Source organism: Symphalangus syndactylus, chromosome 8 (assembly GCF_028878055.3).
Source record: "Symphalangus syndactylus isolate Jambi chromosome 8, NHGRI_mSymSyn1-v2.1_pri, whole genome shotgun sequence".
Classification (NCBI taxonomy): Eukaryota; Metazoa; Chordata; class Mammalia; order Primates; family Hylobatidae; genus Symphalangus; species Symphalangus syndactylus.
This window is the reverse complement of record NC_072430.2, coordinates 30,946,434-30,963,493: the sequence shown is the minus strand read 5'-3', so window position 1 is coordinate 30,963,493 and position 17,060 is coordinate 30,946,434. Positions and strand designations below refer to the sequence as shown.

Here is a 17,060-nt window from a genome sequence, read left to right as displayed (position 1 = left end):
GTAGGACACGTCACTGCAGTGATGCAGAGAGAAGGCTGGTAGTTTTTTTTTTTCCATCACTATTGATCTTTTTAATTTTTAATTTTTGTGGCTAAATAGTCGGTGTATTATTGATGGGGTATATGAGATATTTTGATACAGGCATATAATGTGTAATAATCACATCATGGCAAATGGGGTATCCATCACCTCATGCATTTATCCTTTGTGTTACAAACAATCCAATTATATGATTTTAGTTATTTTAACAGGTACAATTAAATTATTATTGACTATAGTCACTCCATTGTGCTGTCAAATACTAAATCTCATTCATTCTTTCTAACTACTGTTTTTGTACCCATCATTGTTATTGATAATAATCTATCATTACTGCAGATTAGCAGTAGAATTTATTGAATGAATTGTTAAATTGTACAAAATAGTTTTACCAAACATAGCGTGGTCTATCTGATCATACTATGCTAAAGTACAGCATAGTCAGATAGAAATTAACATACATTGGAAAGGGAAAATTATCAAAATACTATCACTTTTTGTGGAAATAACATATGAATACAACTCACAATTTTTAAGTTATTAAACTATGTATTCAGGGTGTACACAAGTAAAGTAAAATGCAATGTTAATGTTGTGTTACATGAATTATATTTTTGGGTGTTCCAAACTTCTTAGTTTATAGTGAAAGCATTATTCAGACATTGAAGCCACTGCTATTTATTGATGCTTTCTGTTAACTCTATGACACTTCCATCTTCTAAGTCCTCACAAAGGCACTGTGAAGATTTACATTCATAACAAGTATGGAACCCAGAGTAGAGGGATTGTAGCTATGAAATTTACCTCTTAAACCCGTAGCATATCTTTGGCAATGAAAATAAGTTACATTAAAATTTCCCCCAAGCCCTCCTTACCTTTGAGAATAATAATGTTCTTAATTCTACTAAAACATTTGAAAAGCTAGGACGAGTCCAAGAATCTGCCAAGAAGGGAAAACTACCAGGTGTTTAAATGGCGAGCATCCATGGGATACAGTTGAATGAATAAAGATGAATAGGGATGAAACATTTAGTTTGAAGTAAATTTAAGTGAAAATTAATCCAGGCTATGACTGAAATATAATTTAATCTGTTTATTTTACTCTAGTTAACCCCTACATATAAAAATATGCACTGAGAAAACAGGAACTTGGTATAATATATATTGCAAAAACATATGGTCAGTATCCAATAAGAGTGTCAACCTCAAAACCAAGAAAACATACTGCTCCCACTAGACAAAAATTAAACTTGGGAAGCCTGTTAAGTGCACAGCCAGAAAAAAATATGATGTATATTATAGGAAATGGGAAAGATAAACCAAACAGGAAAAGATAAAACATAAAGTTGCCAACTTGCTAAGAAATTTCACCAAGATGGGTCCTTATCTTTCACAGATAGATAATCATACCTATGATGGAAACTGTAAGCAAAGGATTGCCCCACAACAAAATACTTTTCAGTTTCTATTTATTCGTTATTTTTCTTTTATAGGAAACAAAATATCAATAGAAGCATAATTGGAGTTTTTTTGGGATTAAGCCCTCGGCCGATCATGTCTGCAGAGAACATATTTTCCTTGTTTCTATGGCAAATTATTTAGGCGTTATCTTGTATTTTCTGAAAGTTATAATTTCAAATATTTTCTTTATTTTAGACCAGGTATCAGGGATTGAGTTTTGGTATATAAATAGTTTAGCATTTGCTTTTCTCTGAAAGATAGCATATTAGGGTTCTCTAGAGAACGACAAAACCAGTAGGGTGTGTTTGTGTGTGTGTGTGAGTGTGTGTGTGTACATATGTTTGTGTATGTATAGAGAGAAGGAAAAAAAAGTTAATTTATTTTAAAAAATTTAAAGGAATTCCAGTAAGTAATGCATATAACATACAAAATATGTGTTAATTGACTGTGTTATCAGTAAGGCTGCCGGTCAACAGTGGGTTATTAGTAGTTAAGTTTTGGGGGAGTCAAGATTTATACACAGGTTTTTAACTGCTTACGGAGTTAGTGCCCCTCACTCCAATGTTGCTGAAGGTTAACGGTACTAAATTTAAAAAACAGTTATTCTTAAGTAGATCACATACACACATGTAAAATTACGACACTCACATGTTCTGTGTTCAAACATGTAAAGACATAACACCACATATTGTGCTTGATTTTAAATAATTAAAATTCTGCAGAAGTATAGTTTGGTAATCGTAATAGATATTCCTAGGAAAGTATAAAGCCCAATTATTTTATATTTAGTTTGTTTCCAATATTGTTTTAGTTGTAAATGTGTGTGAACTAAATACGTCTAGCATTGGCATAATCATATTACCAGTTCACTGCTTTAATATGCAAGATGTTATGTTTGCTCATGCTCATCAGCTTCTTAACCTTATCATAGGTAGGGATGCTAAACACATTTCTACTGATTTCAAATTATTTAAAAATATGTGAATAATTCTGTATATTTTTGTATTTAAGTGGAAACATAGAAATTAATTCCATATATTTAATCATGATTTTTAGTATAATATTTTATGACCACATATCATAAAATCATTGCTATAAATGTTCAGAATTGTTAACATACTTTTAAAGGACTATTAGAATGAAAAGGATGTATTTCGGATATGAGAATGACACAGGACATGAATTTTGGAGTCCAGAATGAAATGCTATGGACTGAATTGTTTCTCTCCAAAATGCATATGTTGAGATCTATCTTAGCTCAGGCTGCTATAGCAAAATATCATAGATTAGCTGGCTTATAAGCAACAGAAATTTATTTATGATAGTTCTGGAGGCTGGGAAATACAAAATCAAGGTGCCAGCAGATTCAATGTCTGGTGAGGGCCCGTTTTGTTTTTCATAAATGATTGTCTTTCCCGTGTCCTCACATGGCAGAAAGAGTGAGGGACTTTTCGGGAATCCCTTTCATAAAAGTACTAATCCCATTCATGAATGTTCTGTCCTCCAGATCTCATCATCTCTCAAAGAACCCATCTCCAAATACTGTCACATTGGTAATTAGGTTTCTACATATGACTTTTGAGAGAACATAAACCTGCAGTCTGTAACCACCCCTAACCCCCAGTGTCATGGTATTTGAAGATGGGGTCTTTGGGAGACTATTGGATTTAAATGAGGTCATGAGAGTAGAAATTAATGTCCTCAATCTCCAACGATGGGATTGGTGGCCTTCATAAAAAAGATGACAGTGTGCTTGCTGTCTCTTTCTCTCGTTGCCATGTGAGAACATAGCAAGAAGGCATTTCTGGCAAGAAACCAACAATGCTGGCACGCGATTTCTAGCTTCTAACCTGCCACCCAGTCCATGGAGTCCTGAGCAGACTAAGAAAGATACAATAACAGAGAAGTAAGATTAAAATAAATATTCAGAAAGGCCAATATTAAAGAAAAAAAATAAATGAAATCCTTCAGTTAAATATCAAACCTGGTTATTGAAACTAAATGCTATGCAAAGTCACTGAGCTACTTGTGAAATAACAATATTGCATATAAAGTCATTATCAGCTGATCGAAGTGTTATATTTGCCCCAGTTTTGTCACTTGGATTCCATGTTCACGGTGTACATAGCATATATGGCCAGAAATTTTCAAAGTGCCTGAATATGTGTTGCCAGTTGTAAATACAACTATGTCGTTGTCATCAGTTGATGAATCTCATCTTATATGTTACTCATATAGGGTAAATTTAAGATATCTTTAAATTTATTATAATATCACTAAAATTAAAGAGCACCTTATAGTTTTATGCTTTACACATTTCATAATTTACTTAACAAAATAATTTAGGTAAATAAACCACTAGATTAAAAAAAAAAGTAATTCTAGTGGTTACAGGTTAGTCCCCAACCTTTAAATTTTCAGGTAAATTCTGTTATCACTCACGGTGGATGTGATTCTGTCTTAGGCACTGGATGTAGTTTCTTAGCCTTATCTTCAACAGCTGTGGAAGAAACCTTCTAGCCCTCTCTGATTTTACTTTAGATGTGGAATAGTCTATCCTGAAGCTTCTTCATGTATAGAGCCCTCTCCACTTAAAAAGGAGCATGACTTGGGATTAGGAAAAAATGTTCTACAAGTTCCTTAATTGCTTTACCAACTCTCATGAGAAGCAGATAGAAGATTTCAGTTGCATTTAAAAGATTGATAAGCAGATTTCAAAATGGCTTCAGGGCAGATCTTCAAACCATAAATAATACTGTCACTGAGAAATCATGTTTCTAAATATTTTAACTATCTGGAGAGAGTGCTCCTTTCTCAGAAAAGTATATGATGACCTCTCCTTTAAAATAAGCTAAATTTGTGTATATGTTAATAGTAAATAATCGGTATTCTCAATTTCATACGTAATTGGTTTATTTTTCTGTCTTTGACTATTGACTAAGAAAGCACAGGCATCCATCTTAAAATGCCACAGGTAAGACATCCTCAGAGGCCACCTCTCTAGACCGTGTCATTGAGGTATTTTCTGTGTGCACCCTCATAGAGGTGGTGGAAGAATGTGTATATAATTTTCTCAGAAAAGGATATTGTAGTGAATTATATTTTGCTAGATAAGTAGATGACTAGAGATAAATAGAGATAACTAAGATAGAGGAAGAGATAGTCAGTGAATGGACTCAGATAAAGAATGCCTTAATTGTGTACTGGCTCTGCTACTCTTAACTGAACTTGAGTGCATCGGTTACTCTCTTTTTATGAAAATAGGATTGTAAAACCTATGAGATGATGGATGACAAAGTAATCCAATATTAGTGACTCAAATGGCACATCCTTGTTTAAATAATCCTAATGCAGTCTGACATATCCTTTAAAGCACATGGGGAAAAAGGAGATAATGAAACTCCCGGTTGGAATAATGTGTGTTTGTCTATTCATCTAATTCTTCTTCCTTAAGAAAGAACTGTATTTGACCCAGCCTTTTGAAAAGTTGTACCAATATTTGTATACATCTTTCATGTATTTTTTTCTCTAATAGGTGCTTTTTTTTTTTTTTCTTTTTTTTTTTTTTTTTCTGAAGCTTTGGTAGTGTAACTGAAAAAGTCCTGGAATTGGAAAAGAAAATCCAGAAGTTGAGTTCCATGACTTTTTTGCTGTTTGCCTTTGGGTAAGTCTATGATATCCAGTTTCTGCATCTCTCAATTTTGTTGTAAAGACTAAATAAGGTAGTATACACGTACACATGTACAGCTAGACTGTAAATCACTATTCAAGTATGTGTTGCTTTCATCATGTTTCTACAGAAAAGAGGAAACTTTTCTATTATGTAATAGGTTTTTAATTTACAAACTCTAAACTTGATTACAATTTGTACTAGCATTTGGCCATACTGTGTTTTTTCTAATCAACGAGTAACTGTCATGCAGGAGGTTGGAGGGAAAAGAAAACCCGCATTCTTCACATAGCTCTTGCATTTAAGAGGTTAAAAAATTGTTTTAGGTCACAGACGCCTCTGGTTTTCACAGTTTACCATGGTTTCATTTGAGCTTGCTGCCATGAAAGGTGTGATTGGTCTTAATACAGAGTTTTACTTCTAATTATTATTATTATTATTTTATTTTTTTTGAGACAGTCTTGCTCTGTTGCCCAGGCTGGAGTGCCATGGTGCCATCTCTGCTCACTGCAAGCTCCGCCTCCCGGGTTCACGCCATTCTCCTGGCTCAGCCTCCCGAGTAGCTGGGACTACAGGTGCCTGCCACCATGCCCGGCTAATTTGTAATATTTTTAGTAGAGATGGGGTTTCACTGTGTTAACCAGGATGGTCTCGATCTCCTGACCTCGTGATCCGCCCGCCTCGGCCTCCCAAAGTGCTGGGATTACAGGCGTGAGCCACCGCGCCCGGCCAGTTTTACTTCTTAAAGAAAATATCCAAGACATAAAGATCTGCTTTGTAGAAGAAAGAAAAGGAAGGAAGGAAGGAAGGAAGGAAGGAAAGAAAGGAAAGGAAAGGAAAGGAAAGGAAAGGAAAGGAAAGGAAAGGAAAGGAAAGGAAAGGAAAGGAAAGGAAAGGAGAGAGAAAAGAAAGAAGGAAAAAAGAGAGAGAGAGGAGGAAAAGGTAAAAAATATATATTAAATGGTGACACTGGCACCAATATTGAGAAAAGTATCTTCTAAAATAGGAGATAAACAATACTACATTTTACTGTGCTTAAACGTTTTAATGTCCACCAAATGTAGGCACAGAAAAAAACCAACATACACACATTTTACAGACTCTGACTAAAGGGGAAAACAATTCTAAAGCAGATGCTTCTTTTCTCCCTTTTGAACAAATATTTTATTGAAATTCTTCACACCAGACTTTATTAATTAATCTGAAAAAGAGAGTGACGGGTGATGCTGATTCTAATCACAGGAAACAGATAACAAACTGTGGTCCATTTTTCCTGTCTCTGTCTGACATCAGCATCTGGTTCCTTGGCAGGCTCTGTCAACCTTTGCGTTGACATCCTAGGAGCTGCCTCGGCTCTGTCAGTTTCCTGGATGTAGCCGTTGGGCTAAGGCTCACCACAATCATTTTATTTTGTTGTTACTCACACTGGGTCTTGATGAAATTCTTCCTTCTGCTTTTGCAATCATAGAAACATTATATGCAAAGTCAACTTAGTGATGTTTTTCTTTAACCCTGAGATGTCTATGTAAGTGCTTTATTTTTTAAGGTTGAATTTTATCTTAGATATACTTTGAATTAGCCTAGGAGGATGGCTATTTAATGCAGGAGAGTCAGATAATTCCAAAGCAAAGAAAGAAGTTACTTTACAGGTCCATAGGAGTGCATAATGGAGCCACTGATGTGAAACCAAGCCAAGGAAGGCTAGAATGAAAGGAAGTGCTCCTAAATTTCGTCTCATTACTGGATTGCTTTGCTGAGGAAGGGGAGGACAAACCCAAGGTGGTGTCTAACACAATTGATCAAGAATTTAAAAACCTAGTACAGAGGGGAAATAGGAACAATCAATGGATTACTCTTCTCACTTTCAAAAATTTAAAGTTACAATTAAATTTAATATAGTCATGGAATCTTGGAATGGTTTCAAGTGAAACACTATGTGTTGCAAAGTAGACTATAAGACATTAGTAGCAATCACGTTAAAGATGTTGTCTTTGTTACATATTTTGTATCATATATTTAATTTACATGATTTATGTAATGATCACAGCCATGCTACTGCTTCCTGGCAAGGAAAAATGGTATGAACCAAAGGGTATTTAAGTTATTAAAACTTTCAGTATTTTCACTTCAAAGCAGAGTTTTGTGGTCCTGGCTTCAAAATGTGGAAATGTTTTTTAAAATAGATTTATTTTTGTCTTTTTATAGTAAAATACATATATTTTGCATTATAAAATATTCAAACTATATTGAAAGTCATAAATATGGAATCTTCTCCATTTTCTTTTCCTTATTCAATCTCCTCCCAAGAGATATCTGCTGATCAACAGTCTTTCTATGCATTTACGTGTGTACAATTTACACAAAAAATTTATTTTTTAGATGTAAATAGGATCATAATATGTGTGTTAGGAGACTCGGTTTGATATACAACAAAAATGACCTGGAGATGTTTTAATGTCAATTCATAAAGACTTTTTTTTTATACCTGCATCATATTTCATATTATGACTATTCTATGGATACATAACATACAGTTCCCCTTTCGAAGGACACTTGGGTCATTTCCAATATTTCAGAATGATGAGACAGTATCACAATAAACCTTCTTACATATTCATATGATTGTGCACATGTGTAAATATTCATGAAGAATAGAATTGTTGAAATGGAGATTCTGGATTTAAAGATAGAACCATTTAAGTTATTGGTGTATATTACCAAATAGGCTCAGTGAAATGTTTACTAATGTATTCTCCATCAATATTAGAGGTTCTGTTTCCCCACATCATTTTCCAATTCTTCCGAATGTTTATCTCTGTAATGAGATACCTCATTGTGTTTTTTTTTCCTGACCTTAATCAACCACTTTATTTTGAGTGATTTTCAAAATCCAGATTCAATTTTTCACAATTAAGCATATTCTCCAAGAAGTTATGTAATCACTGAAGGAAATTCTGAAGGAGCAGTTCCAGAGGGGTTTTAAACATTTGTAGATATAACAGGTACCCCAACATGACAACTTTAGAGACAAATGTGCTGAGTTGAGTGTTTATACCTAATATATTGGTTTTTAAATTAGCAATATTATCTTAGAGTCATAATTTTTAGAGAAATTGTATTTACAAACACCAATGAAAAGTTATACAACATATTTAAAAGTAAACTCTAAATGTACTAAAATTGTAAGTATGAAAAGAGAAAGCTAAAAGAAAAAATATAGGTTAAAAGCCAATAGAATAAAACCTTTGAAATCTTTGTTTAGAGAATCATTGCTTTTAAAAGATTAAATTTAAAAAAAAAACACAAACATATGAAGGCTGAGAATTGATAAGTTGAATTATATTAAAATTAATTAAATAGTCCATGGACATCCTTAGATAATGTGGACAGACAAGTGACAGACTAGCAAAAGATAACTGCAATGCCTAAAACTTTCAAGGATTTCATATCTAGAATATTTGAGGAAGTCCTGCAAATCTAATAAAACAAACAATCTAAAGAAAAAGGTATATACAAAGGACATAAATAGGCCTTTGAAAGTAGGGGAAATCCAGATGGTTAACACATATATGAAGAGATTTTTTTCTTTTCTTTTCTGAGAGGGAGTCTAGCTCTGTCGCCCAGGCTGGAGTACAGTGGTGCGATCTCAGTTCACTGCAACCCTCCACCTCCTGGGTTCACACCATTCTCCTGCCTCAGCCTCCTGAGTAGCTGGGACCACAGGCGCCCACAACCACGCCCAGCTAATTTTTGTATTTTTAGTAGAGACGGGGTTTCACCATGTTAGCCAGGATGGTCTCGATCTCCTGACCTCATGATCCACCCACCTTGGCCTCCCAAGGTGCTGGGATTACAGGCGTGAGCCACCATGCCTGGCATGAAGAGATTTGTTTGTAAGAAATTCAAAATGAAATAAGCTACGACATCACATCAAGAAAACTTAGAAAATGTGATAATATGACCAAAACTGTAGACAAGGATAAGAGGAAGCAACAGCCCTTGTCTAGACCTATTGGAAGGATAAACTAGCACAGCCATTCTGGAAAGCAGTCCAGGTGTGCTTATCTCTGTCAATCAGCCATGGCTGCACTGTAAGTCACTACAGAACCCCAGGGGCCTACAACCCCAGTGGCCTCATGCCACTGTGTGTCTGTGGGAGCAGTTTCCTGATCTCCATCAGGTTCTTTTTATTTTTATTTTTTTTATTCTTATAGTTTAGGTTTTAGGGTACATGTGCACAATGTGCAGGTTTGTTACATATGTATCCATGTGCCATGTTGGTTTGGTGCACCCATTAACTCGTCATTTAGCATTAGGTATATCTCCTAATGCTGTCCCTCCCCGCCCCCCCCACCCCACAACAGTCCCCGGAGTGTGATGTTCCCCTTCCTGTGTCCATGAGTTCTCATTGTTCAATTCCCACCTATGAGTGAGAACATGCGGTGTTTGCTTTTTTGTCCTTGCGATAGTTTACTGAGAATGATGTTTTCCAGTTTCATCCATGTCCCTACAAAGGACATGAACTCATCATTTTTTATGGCTGCATAGTATTCCATGGTGTATATGTGCCACATTTTCTTAATCCAGTCTATCTTTGTTGGACATTTGGGTTGGTTCCAAGTCTTTGCTATTGTGAATAGTGCCGCAAACAAACATACGTGTGCATGTCTTTATAGCAGCATGATTTATAGTCCTTTGGGTATATACCCAGTAATGGGATGGCTGGGTCAAATGGTATTTCTAGTTCTAGATCCCTGAGGAATCGCCACACTGACTTCCACAATGGTTGAACTAGTTTACAGTCCCACCAACAGTGTAAAAGTGTTCCTATTTCTCCACATCCTCTCCAGCACCTGTTGTTTCCTGACTTTTTAATGATGGCCATTCTAACTGGTGTGAGATGGTAACTCACTGTGGTTTTGATTTGCATTTCTCTGATGGATAGTGATAATGAGCATTTTTTCATGTGCTTTTTGGCTGCATAAATGTCTTCTTTTGAGAAGTGTCCGTTCATGTCCTTTATCCACTTTTTGATGGGGTTGTTTGTTTTTTCTTGTAAATTTGTTTGAGTTCATTGTAGATTCTGGATATTCGCCCTTTGTCAGATGAGTAGGTTGCAAAAATTTTCTCCCATTCTGTGGGTTGACTGTTCACTCTGATGGTTGTTTCTTTTGCTGTGCAGAAGTTCTTTAGTTTAATTAGATCCCATTTGTCAATTTTGGCTATTGTTGCCATTGCTTTTGGTGTTTTAGACATGAAGTCCTTGCCCATGCCTGTGTCCTGAATGGTGTTGCCTAGGCTTTCTTGTAGAGTTTTTATGGTTTTAGGTCTAACACGTAAGTCTTTAATCCATCTTGAATTAATTTTTGTATAAGGTGTAAAGAAGGGATCCAGTTTCAGCTTTCTACATATGGCTAGCCAGTTTTCCCAGCACCATTTATTAAATAGAGAATCCTTTCCCCATTTCTTGTTTTTGTCAGGTTTGTCAAAGATCAGATAGTTGTAGATATGTGGCATTATTTCTGAGGGCTCTGTTCTGTTCCATTGATCTATGTCTCTGTTGTGGTACCAGTACCATGCTGTTTTGTTTACTGTAGCCTTATAGTATAGTTTGAAGTCAGGTAGCGTGATGCCTCCAGCTTTGTTCTTTTGGCTTAGGATTGACTTCACAATGCGGGCTCTTTTTTGGTTCCATATGAACTTTAACGTAGTTTTTTCCAATTCTGTGAAGAAAGTCATTGGTAGCTTGATGGGGATGGCATTGAATCTATAAATTACCTTGGGCGGTATGGCCATTTTCATGATATTGATTCTTCCAACCCATGAGCATGGAATGTTCTTCCATTTGTTTGTATCCTCTTTTATTTCATTGAGCAGTGGTTTGTAGTTCTCCTTGAAGAGGTCCTTCACATCCCTTGTAAGTTGGATTCCTAGGTATTTTATTCTCTTTGAAGCAATTGTGAATGGGAGTTCACTCATGATTTGGCTCTCTGTTTGTCTGTGATTGGTGTACAAGAATGCTTGTGATTTTTGTACATTGATTTTGTATCCTGAGACTTTGCTGAAGTTGCTAATCAGCTTAAGGAGATTTTGGGCTGAGACGATGGGGTTTTCTAGATATACAATCATGTCATCTGCAAACAGGGACAATTTGACTTCTCTTTTCCTAATTGAATACCCTTTATTTCCTTCTCCTGCCTGATTGCCCTGGCCAGAACATCCAACACTATGTTGAATAGGAGTGGTGAGAGAGGGCATCCCTGTCTTGTGCCAGTTTTCAAAGGGAAGGCTTCCAGGTTTTGCTCATTCAGTATGATATTGCCTGTGGGTTTGTCATAGATAGCGCTTATTATTTCAAGATATGTCCCATCAATACTTAATTTATTGAGAGTTTTTAGCATGAAGGGTTGTTGAATTTTGTCAAAGGCCTTTTCTGCATCTTTTGAGATAATCATGTGGTTTTTGTCTTTGGTTCTGTTTATATGCTGGATTACATTTATTGATTTGCATATGTTGAACCAGCCTTGCATCCCAGGGATGAAGCCCACTTGATCATGGTGTATAAGCTTTTTGATGTGCTGCTGGATTCGGTTTGCCAGTATTTTATTGAGGATTTTTGCATGAATATTCATGAAGGATATTGGTCTGAAATTCTCTTTTTTGGTTATGTCTCTACCAGGCTTTGGTATCAGGACGATGCTGGCCTCATAAAATGTGTTAGGGAGGATTCCCTTTTTTTCTATCGATTGGAATAGTTTCAGAAGAAATGGTACCAGTTCCTCCTTGTACCTCTGGTAGAATTCGGCTGTGAATCCATCAGGTCCTGGACTCTTTTTGGTTGGTAAGCTATTGATTATTGCCACAATTTCAAAGCCTGTTATTGGTCTATTCAGAGATTCAACTTCTTCCTGGTTTAGTCTTGGGAGGGTGTATTTGTCAAGGAATTTATCCTTTTCTTCTAGATTTTCTAGTTTATTTGCATAGAGGTGTTTGTAGTATTCTCTGATGGTAGATTGTATTTCTGTGGGATCAGTGGTGATAACCCCATTTTCATTTTTTATTGCATCTATTTGATTCTTCTCTCTTTTCTTCTTTATTAGTCTTGCTAGCGGGCTATCAGTTTGGTTGATCTTTTCAAAAAACCAGCTCCTGGATTCATTAGTTTTTTGAAGGGTTTTTTGTGTCTCTATTTCCTTCAGTTCTGCTCGGATTTTAGTTATTTTTAGCCTTCTGCTAGCTTTTGAATGTGTTTGCTCTTGCTTTTCTAGTTCTTTTAATTGTGATGTTAGGGTGTCAATTTTGGATCTTTCCTGCTTCCTTCTGTGGGCATTAGTGCTATAAATTTCCCTCTACACACTGCTTTCAATGTGTCCCAGAGATTCTGGTATGTTGTATCTTTGTTCTCATTGGTTTCAAAGAATATCTTTATTTCTGCCTTCATTTCATTATGTACCCAGTAGTCATTCAGGAGCAGGTTGTTCAGTTTCCATGTAGTTGAGCAGTTTTGAGTGAGTTTCTTAATCCTGAGTTCTAGTTTGATTGCACTGTGGTCTGAGAGACAGTTTGTTATAATTTCTGTTCTTTTACATTTGCTGAGGAGAGCTTTACTTCCAACTATGTGGTCAATTTTGGAATAGGTGTGGTGTGGTGCTGAAAAAAATGTATATTCTGTTGATTTGGAGTGGAGAGTTCTGTAGATGTCTATTAGTTCTACTTTGTGCAGAGCTGAGTTCAATTCCTGGATATCCTTGTTAACTTTCTGTCTCGTTGATCTGTCTAATGTTGACAGTGGGGTGTTAAAATCTCCATTATTGTGTGGGAGTTTAAGTCCCTTTGTAGGTCACTCAGGACTTGCTTTATGAATCTGGATGCTCCTGTGTTGGGTGCATATATATTTAGGATAGTTAGCTCTTCTTGTTGAATTGATCCCTTTACCATTATGTAATGGCCATCTTTGTCTCTTTTGATCATTGTTGGTTTAAAGTCTATTTTATCAGAGACTATTGCAACCCCTGCCTTTTTTTGTTTTCCATCTGCTTGATAGATCTTCCTGTATCCCTTTATTTTGAGTCTATGTGTGTCTCTGCATGTGAGATGGGTTTCCTGAATACAGCACACTGATGGGTCTTGACTCCTTATCCAGTTTGCCAGTCTGTGTCTTTTAATTGGAGCATTTAGCCCATTTACATTTAAAGTTAATATTGTTATGTGTGAATTTGATCCTGTCATTATGATGTTAGTTGGTTATTTTGCTCGCTAGTTGATGCAGTTTCTTCCTAGCCTCGATGGTCTTTACAATTTGGCATGTTCTTGCAGGGGCTGGTACCGGTTGTTCCTTTCCATGTTTAGTGCTTCCTTCAGGAGTTCTTTTAGGGCAGGCCTGGTGGTGACAAAATCACTCAGCATTTGCTTGTCTGTAAAGTGTTTTATTTCTCCTTCACTTATGAAGCTTAGTTTGGCTGGATATGAAATTCTGGGTTGAAGATTCTTTTCTTTAAGAATGTTGAATATCGGCCCCCACTCTCTTCTGGTTTGTAGAGTATCTGCCAAGAGATCAGCTGTTAGTATGATGGGCTTCCCTTTGTGGGTAACCTGACCTTTCTCTCTGGCTGCCCTAAACATTTTTTCTTTCATTTCAACCTTGGTGAATCTGTCAATTATGTGTCTTGGAGTTGCTCTTCTTGAGGAGTATCTTTGTGGCATTCTCTGTATTTCCTGAATCTGAATGTTGGCCTGCCTTGCTAGATTGGGGAAGTTCTCCTGGATAATATCTTGCAGAGTGTTTTCCAACTTGGTTCCATTCTCCCCATCATTTTCAGGTACACCAATTAGACGTAGATTTGGTCTTTTCACATAGTCCCAAATTTCTTGGAGGCTTTGTTCGTTTCTTTTTATTCTTTTTTCTCTAAACTTCCCTTCTTGCTTCATTTCATTCATTTCATCTTCCATCAGTGATACCCTTTCTTCCAGTTGATCATATCGGCTCCCGAGGCTTCTGTAATCTTCGCGTAGTTCTCGAAACTTGGCTTTCAGCTCCATCAGCTCCTTTTAGCCCTTCTCTCCATTGGCTATTCTAGTTATACATTTGTCTAATTTTTTTTCAAAGTGTTTAACTTCTTTGCTGTTGTTTTGAATTTCCTCCCATAGCTCGGAGTAGTTTGATCGTCTGAAGCCTTCTTCTCTCAACTCTTCAAAGTCATCCTCCATCCAGCTTTGTTCCGTTGCTGGTGAGGAACTGCATTCCTTTGGAGGAGGAGAGGTGCTCTGCTTTTTAGAGTTTCCAGTTATTCTACTCTGTTTTTTCCCCATCTTTGTGGTTTTATCTACTTTTGGTCTTTGATGATGGTGATGTACAGATGGGTTTTTCGTGTGGATGTCCTTTCTGTTTGTTAGTTTTCCTTCTACCAGACAGGACCCTCAGCTGCAGGTCTGTTGGAGTTTGCTAGAGGTCCACTCCAGACCCTGTTTGGCTGAGTGTCAGCAGCAGTGGCTGCAGAACAGTAGATTTTCATGAGACCACAAATTCAGCTGTCTGATAGTTCCTCTGGAAGTTTTGTCTCAGAGGAGTACCTGGCCGAGTGAGGTTTCAGTCTGTCCCTACTGGGGGGTGCCTCCCAGTTAGGCTGCTCAGGGGTCAGGGACCCACTTTAGGAGGCAGTCTGTCCGTTCTCAGATCTCCAGCTGCATGCTGGGAGAACCACTACTCTCTTCAAAGCTGTCAGACAGGGACATTTAAGTCTGCAGAGGTTCCTGCTGAATTTTTGTTTGTCTGTGCCCTGCCCCCAGAGGTGGAGCCTACAGAGGCAGGCAGGCCTCCTTGAACTGTGGTGGGCTCCACCCAGTTCGAGCTTCCAGGCTGCTTTGTTTACCTAAGCAAGCCTGGGCAATGGCGGGCACCCCTCCCCCAGCCTCACTGCCGCCTTGCAGTTTGATCTGAGACTGCTGTGCTAGCAATCAGCGATATTCCGTGGGCATAGGACCCTCAGAGCCAGATGCAGGACACAATCTCCTGGTGTGCCGTTTTCCAAGCCCGTTGGAAAAGCACAGTATTAGGGTGGGACTGACCCGATTTTCCAGGTGCCGTCTGTTACCCCTTTCTTTAACTAGGAAAGGGAACTCCCTGACCCCTTGCGCTTCCTGAGTGAGGCAATGCCTCTCCCTGCTTCAGCTTGCACACAGTGCGCTGCACCGACTGTCTTGTACCCACTGTTTGGCACTCCCTAGTGAGATGAACCAAGTACCTGAAACGGAAATGCAGAAATCACCCATCTTCTCTCCCGCTCACGCTGCGAGCTGTAGACCAGAGCTGTTCCTATTCGGCCATCTTGGCTCCCACCTCATTGTGTTTTTAATATATATTTCCCTGATTATGAATAAAGGTGAACCACTTTCATTTTTTTTTTCACTTGTATTTATTCTACTGTGAATTGACTAATTAAATCTTAGACTCATTTTCCATTTAGTACATTTCATTTTCCAAGTTATATATGAGAATACTATATATTCTGGATAATAAGTATTTGTTTTTTAAATATGGTAACAATTTTGGCTTCAAACCATAATTTATATTTTAATTTTTTGATAGTTGACTTTCTCTTAATGAAGTTTTAAATTTTGACATAGTCAAATCTGTTGATATATAGCTTTTGGTTTTGGCTCTTTTTAGGTAGTTTTCATAATTCAAAGCTACTCAGAATTTTATTTGATATTTGTCTTTAACAGTGGTTTGTTTAGTTGTCTGTTCTTTAAACCATTAGTGTGTATCGCAGTGTATAACATGGAGTAGTGTTCTAACTCAATTTTTTATTCTTCACTTATAGCAGTAATTTTCCACCAATTGTTGACTAAGAAATTAATTTCTTAAATTATTTAAAATGCCCCCTTTATCTTAAATTTAAATCTCTTTAATCAAGTTGTTTTATTTCATTCTATTTCCTTTGTTGATTTGTTTTACTGCAACCCAAAATGATAAATACTGCAGTTTTATAAAGATACCCTCATTTGTAAGTAATTTGTTTTTCTCATAAGTAATAATAGTGATATTATTTTTCATTAAATTAAAATAAGAAATCAACTAGTTTATGAACCGTTCTTTATTCCTGTATCTTCAAACAAATCTATTTTGAAAGTGCAAAATAACAAAATTAGAGATGGTGTGGTAGACATGGGCAAGTTAAAAGTCAGACTCTTTGTTTTGTCATTAAGCTGAATCAGTAAGCCAAGCAAAGCTTGGTTCTATCCTGTGCTGGCCTGTGTAATTTGAAAGTCAGGCTCTTTCTTGGTTTTCTGTCAGTTTCTGTTCAAATGGACATGGTTTCCTCAATTGCCATATTAAAAGCTAAATACACTGAACAGTTTATGGGTCTTTTGTGAATGATTTACAAATTAACTGTGGAGCCAGACAAACTATTGTCATTTCATCAATGATGAAATTTCTCTCAGGGCAACTTGTGGCTGAGAAGAAACTTCAGTGGATGTTATTCATGTGTGTAAGTGTGCCAGAGAGAGAGATCCAAAGTACATTCCCACTTATCACACCCCATTAATAGTAAAAGAAAAACACAAACTACTGAGATGAATTGTCTTATTTTTTTAGAGTACTCTGCTTGGAATAATATGCATTTATTGGAATGATTTTACACCAATCAAAATGAAAAGAGCTAGTCATGCCAAGGATATTTCTATTCATTTTTTCATTCATTTATGCATTTATTTGAAACACATTAGTTGAATATCTGATATAAGTGGTATGATGTAATTGGGTGGTTATCATGCCTAATGGGGAACTGAGGAAATTTGCATGGAAAAGAGAATGTTGATAAGGACATCATTACTGAATGGTACAGTGTGCTTCTTGGGGTCTAGGAGGGGTTTGGGACACTGAAAATCT

The 17,060-nt window shown here is 36.7% G+C and overlaps 1 long non-coding RNA gene across 1 annotated transcript in view; it reads left to right on the top strand.

Moving 5' to 3' along the window:
- The window catches only part of LOC129487575 (uncharacterized), an 88,455-nt gene that overhangs the window by 34,942 nt on the left and 36,453 nt on the right, over positions 1 to 17,060 (top strand). The window contains exon 7 of the long non-coding RNA XR_010122339.1: positions 5,078 to 5,164. This is a non-coding gene — a long non-coding RNA (uncharacterized lncRNA). The remainder of the gene's footprint in view (positions 1 to 5,077; positions 5,165 to 17,060) is intronic.